This window comes from Mastomys coucha, unplaced genomic scaffold, assembly GCF_008632895.1.
Source record: "Mastomys coucha isolate ucsf_1 unplaced genomic scaffold, UCSF_Mcou_1 pScaffold20, whole genome shotgun sequence".
In the NCBI taxonomy this organism is placed as follows: domain Eukaryota; kingdom Metazoa; phylum Chordata; class Mammalia; order Rodentia; family Muridae; genus Mastomys; species Mastomys coucha.
The window spans coordinates 120,361,284-120,372,670 of record NW_022196903.1 but is presented as its reverse complement, the minus strand read 5'-3'; the positions used below and the strand labels follow the sequence as shown (position 1 = coordinate 120,372,670).

The 11,387-nt window shown below is 43.4% G+C and overlaps 1 long non-coding RNA gene across 1 annotated transcript; it reads right to left on the bottom strand.

Moving 5' to 3' along the window:
- Nucleotides 1-365: 365 nt before the first annotated feature.
- LOC116098345 lies at nucleotides 366-1,649 on the bottom strand. Its single transcript, XR_004121815.1, has 3 exons — nucleotides 1,561-1,649; nucleotides 892-1,320; nucleotides 366-403 (listed from the first exon to the last, which is right to left on the bottom strand). It is a non-coding gene; the product is annotated as an uncharacterized LOC116098345 (long non-coding RNA).
- Nucleotides 1,650-11,387: the final 9,738 nt, after the last annotated feature.

The following is an 11,387-nucleotide window of genomic DNA, read 5'->3' as shown; positions in this document are numbered from 1 at the left end:
TAGAGCAGTAAGTGCTCTTAACCACTGTGTCACCACTCCAGTTCCCAGTGCCCCCTTCTATAGGCTCCATAGTCCTTAAAAGAGCACTACAGCTGGTGTCTGAGCATGTAAAACACAAGCCTGTTGAAAATGTTTCGGTTCAAACCACTACATTCTACCCCTGACCCTCTGAGACCCACATGAATCTGGTAGTTTAAAAATGCACTTAGTTCACTTCAAGATTGGCAGACGGCTTCCCAGTCCCAACCTTGTTAAAAAGCCCAGAGACAGGCTGGACAGCTCTCTCAGCGGTTAAGAGTACTTACTGACTGCTTTTCCTAGAGGTCCTGAGTTCAATTCCCGGCAACCACATGGTGGCTCCCAACCATCTGTAATGGGGATCCGATGCCCTCTTCTGGTGTGTCTGAAGACGACAACAGTGTATTCACATACATGAAATAAATAAATAAATAAATATTTAAAAAAAAAAAAAAGCCCAGAGACTCTATTGAATGTTACACGAATGTCCCCAGATCCTTTCCTAACACAGTCCTTGTCCCATCTGAAACCTCAAGGACAATCTTTATTGTCCAGATTTCTGTTGGTACTCTGATCTGCTGAAGCCCACCAGGACCACGTAGAAAACTTCAGCACAGCATCTGTGCCCTCATCCCAGCTCTCTCTTCCAGCCTCTTTACTAACACGCAAGTCCTGGGTAGTAAAGACATTTGTCTATCTGCTCATATACGAATTCCTACCATCAGGATCACTTGAGTTGCCCGAGTTACCATTGCCTAGTTACCTGTGATAATGGACACAGTATATATAAGAAAGTATCCAGCAAGCTATCACAGACATCATAGAATGAACACATAAGCAGTGTTTCCCTTCACCTAGCCTTTCAGATCCTACCTCCGCTCTACAGAGCCTCATTTTCCTCTGACTTCTTCCAGAGTTCACAGGAAATGCTCTCCTTGCTGGTGCCCTGACATCCCAGAACCCACTCTTAGAGGTTCTATGGTCTCCGATGGTGTTCTCATTAGACTCTGTGGTCTGAGAACACAGTGCTGAAAGTAGATACGTCATTGGGAATGAAGGGGCCAGAGATGAGCTGAGGAAATGAAGCCCAGGCATTTCAGAACCTCTCGAGTTTCTGGGCTGCCATTTTCCAGAGGGATAACAACGTTAACCTCGGTGTATCATAGTGACTTAATCACATAGTTGACTTTTGCTGTCTTTGTTTTCTCCTTTTCTACAAGGCCGAAGTCTTTCTCTTGGAAACCAGGAAAAGCAACGAGTTGTCCGCGGGAAGTGGGGAAGCAGCACTCCAGACTCAGATGTCTATCAAGGCAAAGTAGAGAATGTAAATAGACAAAGTCAATGGTGAATGTTAGCAGCTGGAGTGAGCCCACTCTCTGAAGGGATTGAGCACGATGTTAAGGGTTCCTACCAAGCAAAAAATGTGGGTCCTGAAATGTTCAAAAGAAGCTACCAATCTAGAATTTGGTGGAAAATCTGAATTCTTAAATGATCACCATGATCCACATTCCTGGACCCATAAGCTACCCTATGCCCGTTCACCTGTGAGAGTGAATGGTCCAGTTGTGCCTCCTGGGTCTGACTCCCGGCTTTAGGTTCTGGGTCGTGAGCAAAGCTATCAAAAGTCACTTAACCTATGCTTCATTCTCTCCCTTAAAACCAGAAGAGCGCTTAAAGGATTGGTCCAAAGATGATGCAGCTGGAAACCTAGCTCCAGTTTCCTTCTTTCTCTGGTCTCTCTCCTCTCCCCTCTTTCTCCTTGCACAATAAACAGAAGCTAACCCTTCCTCCACATCCCTGCTTAAGGCATCGAAGAAACACTTTTTAAAAATAAATCACTTGTCACACAGTTTCCCGGGGAAGCTTAGTGTATTCATCCTAAAAGGCACAACGCTGGGTCGGCTGCTCACCTCACTCCCCTTGGAGCTGTCGTATGATGTAAATCTAAAAACTTTCATTCTCTTCTTACTGATGTATTCTTCCAAAGAGCATGGTAGCCATATTAAAGCAGCGACATTTCCAAAATTAAATTCTCACAATGTATTCACCGGTGGCCCTGACTTGACTAGAAAGTGAAGAGAGGTTCTCCAGACCCCATGCTTGGGTTTTCAAAGGGGAAAGAGGGAAACATAACCAAAGGGAACGGGGAGGTGTCCAAGACTGTAACATTACAAGGCTGGCCCCAGACAAGCCTGGGACTTGCAGAAACTGCCCAGCGACAGCAGGGGCAACTTTGTGCAAGTGCATTGGGAACAGGAAGAAGCAGGAAGAGCCAGGGCCAGTGCTCGGAGCAGATGATGCAATGTTAGCAGATGACGGACAAACAGCTAGAGTTACCCAAGACCTACCTAGCTTCCAACAACTCTGTCTCCAAGAAGAATGTTCCAAGGGGAAAGGGTGGTATGAGTATGGGGAAGAGGAAATTGCAGCCCTGGGTGTGAAGATTCATGAAAAATGAATACCCACCTTGGATCTAAGGCAGATTCCTGGGGATGGAAAGAACTTAGGAGATTTAATCACAGAGCCATCGTCAGGAATTTTGCAGGAGTCTTGGTATTCATGCCAAAGGATTAGTGATGGGCAACTCTCTGAGTTGTTGAAAGCAAGGAATGTGTAGGTTAGTGAAATGCTGCATTGCACAGCTTAGCTTAGCTTTGATCCACAGCAAACTCTAACCTGCATTATTAAAGAGATTGTAATCACTTAGCAAAGGAAGTGGTGATCTCCAGCAGCCTGGGCAAGCGATGTAGAACAAACCACACCATGCTATCATCGTCTCATGTTTTTCTCCTTTGAAACATATCCAAAACTCACAAGGTTCTTTTTAGCGAGTTTCTCAGCAGGGCTGTGGACAATACGTTTTATAAGCTGGGTAGCCAGCCTGAAGGACCTACTGGTTGAAGGTGTCTTTGGACTAACCACTGTATCCAGAAAGCCAATAGAGTCTCATTAACTCAGGGAAGGAATGAACAGGATCCCACCAGCCCTTGTTTGGGCCCAGTGACACAAATGGTTTGTCAGCTTGCACATGTGGACTGACACAAAGCTAGAAGAGTAACTAACAGGCTGTCATGGGTTCCCACCAACAAAAAGCCAAAAGAAACACAGCTTGGTGGAATGGAAGGAAACAAAGGTTCCTTATTGTGGTTAAAAAAGAAAAAACAAATCAAAAAAAATCTCAGTTCTTTAAAGTACTAAAGCAAAACGACATGAAAAAAATCTCAAGAATTTTATGAAGAAAATTTCAGGGTGACCAAAGAAACAATTCTTGATCCAGATGCAAGACAAATGAACAGACAGTAATAATAATAATAATAAAAGAACAAACCTTAAGGGAATTAGTTAAGAGCGAGGATGGTGAGGCCAGGGCTGTTGCTGGCCTTGTTGGCACTTGAGCATCGTGGCTTGTTATGGGTACCATGTTTCTCCTGCACTGTCAAATCTGTAATTCTTTTTAAATCGTGAAAGAAAAATGCAGTCAACATCACAAAGAGCAGAGTGATAGAAAGAAAACTTACTGTACCCTCACCATATTAAACCATAGAGGGAGGAGCTGATAACTAAAATCTAGTTCCCTAGTTGTCTCTTGATTATGTCAATAAAGATAGCAGAAGCCAATCGCTGGGCAAAGGTATAGAGGTGAGATTTCTGGTTTCCCAGGAGGAAGGGGAGGGAAAGATATAGAGAATGGGCTTTTCAACTAGGCTTTGGGGAGAGGAGCACGAGAAATGTAGGTCTCTGGACACCGATAGTTTGTAGCCTCCGTAAGCAAGGAGGATATTCTTCACTTAGCCATTGAGTTATCTGGCTATTTTTAAAATACCAAGGCTGTCTGGTGTTTTCTCTCCAAGGTGACTCAGGTAGGCAAGAGGAAGGGCACAACCTGGGTGGTTGTTGGAAATTTGGTGGAGCTAGCTGTGAGGGGTTGGGGGAGCAATTGCAGCTCCAGGCGGTCAGAGAGCTAGCTGGCCATTGGCAGAGCTATGTCGGGACTCGGACCAGCAGCAGCAGGTTCTTGAAGCTGAGCTGAGAGTGGGGCCCTAGAAGGTGATACCATGGAGTTTTAAAATTACACACAACATAAACAAATCATTGTCTTCTTGCTATATAGTCCTGAAGGTTTGTTCGGTTGGCTGAATTGGTTGGTTTGTTGGTTGATTTTTGTTTGTTTGTTCATTAGTTTTTTATTTTGCATGCCTCAAGGAGAAACATGGAGAGAACTCTCTAAAGTGAGGTATGTGCATGCACTTACATTCTGCACTAATGAACCTGGCATTGAGGCTGGGGGTATAGCTGAAGTAAATAGGCTGCCTAGTACATGCAAGACCCTGGAGCTGATTCCCTTGCACTGTAGAATAAATTACTTACTCATTAGACAAGGACTGTTTTCCCCATGTCACTATATAGTCTTTGAAAACACAGCTTTGATAGGTATGCATTACCCTATGTTACAAACACGCTTGGTTTCAAATGCTGCCCCTCTTGAATATTTACACTTTCTCTGTTTAGAAGTGGCCGCAGCAAGGTGGCACCCTCATGTTAAAGAGGATACTGACGAAGTAGTGGGGAAACCAGTTAGGACACTGGGTTAGTGAATTGTCCCAGAAACCATGTCACAAGGCAGTTCCAACACCTGTGAAGGCTGATACCTAGAGGAACCTGACAGCTGTCCGTCAACTCCCACAGTGCTGTCAAATGGAAACGGGAGTGAGTTCATTCTGAGTGGCTCTAAGAGGCCAAACTATGGACGAAGATGCAGTGGGAGGGAGTCTGACTTCATCCCCACAGATAACAAATCCCTGCAGCCCAGCAGCAGACTAAGGAACCTTACAATGGAGAAGTGAAGCAACCCTGGAAAGTGGACAGTTGGAGACAAGACGGCCACTTGGATGAAGAATGTGTGTGGAAACTCCTTCCAGCTGTGAGACTGGGTGCCCCTTCCCTTGCTTATAAAGGGGTCCTGAAGAATGAATATGTATGACTGACAAGTGGCAAAGAAGCCAGTGTCATTCATTTTCCTCTTGGTATAAGTAAGCGTTGTAGTTCAGAGATGCAAGACACATCACTTAATTCTTAGAACAGCTTTGGGAGCTGGGAATGGGCATTATCCCACTCTTATAGGTAAGAATTTTCAGTTCAACGATGGGATGAAGGTTCAGCAGGTAAAGTCTCTCGCTGTGCAACCCTGACTAGGACTAGCTGAGTTTGATCCCTGGAACCTACAGAAAATGCTGGGTCCAATGGTGTGAGTTTATAATCCTAAACATGCTCTAGTGAGGCAGGAGACAGAATCACCTAGAACCTCAGAAGTTGGCCAGCCTGGAGTACACCACTCTGTGGGAATGAGAGAGAGATCCTGCCTCAACAAGATGGGAAGAGGAATCAGATTCCTAGAACTTCTTCTTTGATCTCCACACATGCTGTGACATGTACACACACACACACACACACACACACACACACACTCACACACTCACACACACACACACTTCAAATAGTTAATTACTTAAAAAGAAATTTGAGCTCCAAAGTGCTGAGTAAGTTGGCCAAGCCCAGTCCTCAGCACCTCCCTCGAAGCTTCCGTGAAGCAAGATCCTCTCCTCCCTCTCCGAGTTCCCAGGCTTTTATTTTATGAGCCAGCAAGCGCATATTTTTCCTCTTCTTCTTCCTTCTCCTTCTCCTTCTCCTTCTCTTTCTCCTTCTCCTCCTCCTCCTCCTCTTCCTCCTCCTCCTCCTCCTCCTCCTCCTCTTCCTCTTCCTCCTCCTCCTCTTCCTCCTCCACCTTCTTCTTACTGGAGGTATTCAGAATCCATTCAGGTAAGTTTTAAACCCTTGAGGGTAGGATTATCTGTTATTTTGCTCATGTATCCTACCCTCTGTGGCCCAACAATCTGTAAAAAAGGCAAATCTGGTCCTGCCAGACTCCTGGTTTGAATTCTTCATAACTTCTCCATCCCTCCCACAGTGACTCTTGACCCAGTTGAATAGGAACTGGGAACAAGAGTTTGGTGTCCATTTCCAAATCCTGGGAGGAAATGAAATATGGATTGAAGCAGCAGAAGCAATGTATTCAGTCAAAGCAAAGTTTGAATAGCTGCTTCCAAAATGCATTTCCTTTCTGGCAAGGGGGTCTGGGGCAGTCCTAGAATTCATGGCTTATGGGAGAGCACAGTATTTTGAAGTTTGGGAAGAATACATGAGATTTTCATTCTGATCCATGGAGTCAAAGGTTTGGCTATTGTGTTTCTTTGCGAAACACTCCCAGTTAGCTTTCTGTTGCAATGGGGAAACACATTCCAAAACAACGTGAGGAAGAAAAGGCTTTATCTCCTATTAGAGATTTCAGCCTATTCTGAAGGGAAGCCAAGGCTTAAGGCAGGAGCTGGAAACAGTAAATATGGAGAAACACTGCTTCCTGGTTGCTCCTAGATTTACATTCAGCTACTTTATATAGCCCAGGCCAGAATGCCTAGGGATGGCACCGCCCGTAATTGGCTAAGTGCTTCTTCATCAAATAGCAATCAAGAAAATTCCCCACAGAAATGCCCACAGGGCAACATAGTAGAAGGAATTCTTCAGCTGAGGCTCCCCCTTCCAAGGTGTGTCAAACTGGCAAACAGGATTAGCCATCACAGAAACATTGACCTAAGGAATAAGATAATGCCACCTCTGTCACAAGCCAACTTTCAAATAGTCATGGCTCTGTGCCTGTTGTGTCCTGCTTAAAAGCCCTAGCATAAACCAGCATGGCTCTCCAAGATGTTTGATCTCTGATAGATCAAGTGCCCCTCATTCCACCTATTGGCTGCAATTAGACTTAAGTCCTAGATTACAGGGAGCTGATAGTGACTGTGAGTCCTTCATCTCTTATTTGCAGGGTCTGGGGATTGTCTACCCCACAGCAAACACCCCACTCTGCCCTCTTCTTACTGGCAGGATACTTTTCTCTCTGAATAGATACTGTGCAGGTCTGAGGTACTCTTCATCATCTCTTGATGACAGACTCAAGCCAGGGCGGTGACACACTAGGAGAGCGTTATAGGAAAGGCATGACAATAACATCCATGTGAAGAGGACTCCACATGAAGTCTACCCTACTGGGAGGACAGACTTGGGAATAAAACCATGCTGGACTGATTGAAAATAAAGTTGGAGGCAGCCTGAAAGTCTGATGGCATGTTTGAATTGCCAAAGTAACAGATCCTGGACCCAGATAAGTTAGGTTAGACTTCTCACTATGTAAAACAGTTGTTACATTTACTCATTTATGTTTTTGTATGTCTGCATGTGCATGTATTTAGAGATTATGGGACAATATTGCCAGTTAGCTCTCTCCTTTCACCATGTGGGTTCCAGAATTTGAATCTAGGTCATCAGGCTTGGTGGCCACCGTGTTTTCCTGCTGAGTCATCGGGCTGTGGGTACACTAGTGGTTGATTGATTGACTGATTGATTGATTGATTGTTGACTGATCTTACATTGATTGAGATGGAACTAAGAACCTCATGAATGCCAGGAAAACACTCTATACATAGACCTTAAAATATTCTTTAAGACATTTCCTGTTGAATACATTAACATATATGTAAAAATGGACTAATTAACATGTTGGGTATTTTTTATTTCCTTCAATAACCTGTCTCCACTTATTTATAGAGACATTTTGTCCATTTTTGTAATCAAGACATTTTTACTTTTATACTCGTAATTGTCCTTTTCTAGAGACAGGTAAAGTCTTGATTTCTTTGTTGGTCTAAGATTAAGTTTTAGAGAACACTTGATTATTACAATTTATGAAGTCCAGTATAGGATGTCATGTTACCTATGAATAGAGCAGTTCTCCTTTCACTTTAAAACTCTCATACCTATTACTCATTCCTAGGCCTTAGTGTATTAGCTAAGATTTCAAGTACAGCATCCAGGGGACTAGCTCTCCTTTCTTGGCTTAGGTAGAGGTGTTCATTCTAGACCACCCACAGCATGAGTTCATCAGGGACATTGCACAGGTGTTGGGCATTACAAGCAATGTTGCAATGTGCTTTTTATAAATATTCTTCATTAAACTAATGTGCCTTCTTTGTACTAGCAGATGAGGCTTGGTTATGCGTATAGACAATAGGCTAAAAAGCAGTAGGCATGAGGCAGGAGCTTACTTTTCACTCTGAAGATGCTCAGAGGTAAGCAGATCTGGGTGTAAAGGCGGTGCCACATTGGAGCTGTTTCCCATGCTTTCCTCCACATGTCAATAAGAAGCATTCACTGAAATCTACTGTGAGGCTGTAAAAACTCAGGGATGGAGGATGTACCTAAGGCCTGAGATCCTACCTCTGCCTCCGGAGCACAGGTGAGAGCCGCCACACTCAGTTTACCTTACTTTTCCAGTTGATAGCAAATGCAGAACTTCTTGTCTTTCACACAATTGAGTTTTATATATAAACTGTGAATCTGTTTCTGGTTTTTGAAGACATAGTTTTCTTTTATGTTTTGTTTCACTTGCTTTTAAAACTATTTGTTTTGTTTGCAGATATTTAAGTAAGTGTATGACGCCCAAAATGTGTGTGATATAAATTATTAAGAAAAAAAATCTTACAAATGTCTCAATATGAAAGCTTTATAATCTTAATGTGTTGCATGCAGGAGCCTATGTAAATCTAATAAAAAGTTATGATTACTTTCTTCAAAAATTATAGATTATTGGGCTCATATTTTCTGGTAGAGAAATGCCAAGAATATTTTTTATAAATTTATCAATTTCTTATATCATTAAAAATATATGGTTAGAGCTGGACAGTGATAGTACATGCCGTTAATCCCAGCACTTGAGAAGCAGAGGCAGGTGGATCTTTGTGAGTTCAAGGCTAGCCTGGACTACAGAATGAGTTCCAGAACAGCCAAGACTAGTCTAGTAAGATTCTGTCTTGAAAAGCCAAAAATAAAGAACTGTTAGGTACATGCAATATCGTGATTGCTTCATTGGCTTGGAGGATCCATTGTTTTATTACCTGATATTTCTCTTTTTCTCAGTCCTTTTAGCTAAATTAAACATTTTTATCAAATATGAATGTTGCTGTTCAATATTCTTTTGGGAATTGCAATTTGTTTTTCTCATCCTTGATCTTAAAGCTTGGCTTTATGCTGTCCCAGGGGGCGGTTCTGGTTTGGTCTGATGCATGGTTGGATTTTGCTCACCATGTTAGATGATCCCAGCCTTGATTGTTAGCAGGTGCCCTTCCTAATTATGTGTGGTTTGCCACAAATTCATCCCATCCCTACCTGTGCATCCTTTGCAATGTGACTGCCATATGCTTCATTCATATATATATGTATATGTATACATATATATGTGTATATATGAAATCATATATATATAATTCATATATATATATATATATATATATATATATATATATATATATGGAATCTGTTTCACCCTGCTTTATTCTAGTCTTGCCTGTGAGACTTCCTTTGGCCAGTGGACATTGGTAGATAGGATTTCAACAGAGGCCTGATCATTATTTGAGTATTCTCTCTCTCTCTCCCTCTCTCTCCCTCTCTCTGTCTCTCTCCCTCTCTCTCTCTCTCTGTCTGTCTCACTCCCTCTCTCTCTCCCTCTTTCGCTCTGTCTCTCTCTCTCCCTCTCTCTCCCTCTCTCTCTCTCTCTCTGTCTGTCTCACTCCCTCTCTCTCTCCCTCTTTCGCTCTGTCTCTGTCTCTTTCTGTCTCTCTGTCTCTGTCTCTGTCTCTGTCTCTCTCTGTGTCTCTCTGTCTCTCTCTCTCTCTCTCTCTCTCTCTCTCTCTCTCTCTCTCTCTCTCCCATCAGCAGCCTGAGAACATTTTTGAATTGTACTTGTGCTGAACATACACGTATACCTTTTTTTAAAAATAAAAAAAAAATTTTATTTTATGTACATTTTGCCTGTATATATGTGTGCCTGGTACCCACAGAGGTCAGAAGAGGGCATTGGCTCTCTGGAAATAGAGTTAGAGAGAGTTGTAACGACCATGTGGGTGCTGGGAATTGAACCCAGATCCACAAGTGCAAGATCAAGATCAACAGGTGCTCTTAGCTGCTGAGCCATACATCGCTCCGGCCCCCTCATATTTTTCTTGTCTTGATTCACAGAGCAATGCAGATGGCAGTCATTTCCAGCAGCATCCCCACAGTACCATTCACAATCTAAAGATGATTCTACTTTTACAGAAGGCACTAGAGCACCCATGGGTCTTGGTTTCTGCAGAAGCTCCTAGCAGCCACCCCATGGATGGACACTGAGGGACAACTGTCTGCGCATGCTCTCCTCCACCAGACAGCTCTCATGCTGTACCTTTCATCTTTAAGCCCTTCATCAGAAGTCATCTCAGCAGGGAAGCTGACTCTCGATTCTACATATAAACTTGTTTATTTCATCCCAGGGCACATACTATTGCATACTACCATATAGCACCTTTCCTAGTCTACTCTTGCTAACTTTTTCCCATTGCTTATGTCATCAAGCTTTAAGTTTTAGTTCTTAATATCTCCCCAGTTGGTCTGAGCACTTCTTGAAGTCAAATGTTGTTCAAGCCATAGCCACATGATTGGAAGTCAGTAAAGGGCTTGGCGCGAGCTAGACGATCCGTGTGAATGGAGTGAGCGAGTGAGCAAGCGAGTGGATGTCAGAAGTACATGGGAAATAGAGGGAACACATGCTTTCTTGCTGTGGGTTGTCTCTGCAAGTAACAATCACTATGCTTCTGCTAATGGGCTGTCCTGATCCACTGCACTCGGAAACGGGACACAAAACAGAACATGGATTTTCCTGTTAAAACTTCTCTTCCCCTCTGGACAGTCAACCGATGGCACGAAGCCAGCTGTGTTCTCCTAAGAAGCCCCTCCTAGAAGTGCGGTGTTTGCAGCTGTTGGGGCACAAGAGCAAACAATCGCGCTTCGCGTTTCTCGGGCTCACAGTGCTGTGTGCTTTATGGAAGACAGACAGATGTCAGCACCGACTCTCCTATTTTCAGAGAATTTAAAATATGATAGAAAGCACTTAACTGCTTCAGGTTCCCATGTGTTTAATAGCTTTGATATTTATAAAATCCCAAATGTGTCTCTCTGTAGATTAGAGTTTGATCTTGGGTGTTGGGGGGGTACTTTTTAGTCCATTTTTTGACAAGGAGAAGGTCAGTTGTCAAGGACAATGGTATGCAGGGCTGCAGCGTGCAGGCAGCAGTGTTAGTCCAATTGCCCAACTTTTCCTGAATCCTTCCAGCACTTCCCCCTCCACCCACACACAGCAAAAGAAGCAAAAGAAGATATGGTGGCCTAGGACAAATAGAAGAGTTCTCATTTTTTCTTCGGAGAGTGACCAGAGTCACCTTCTCCCCCCC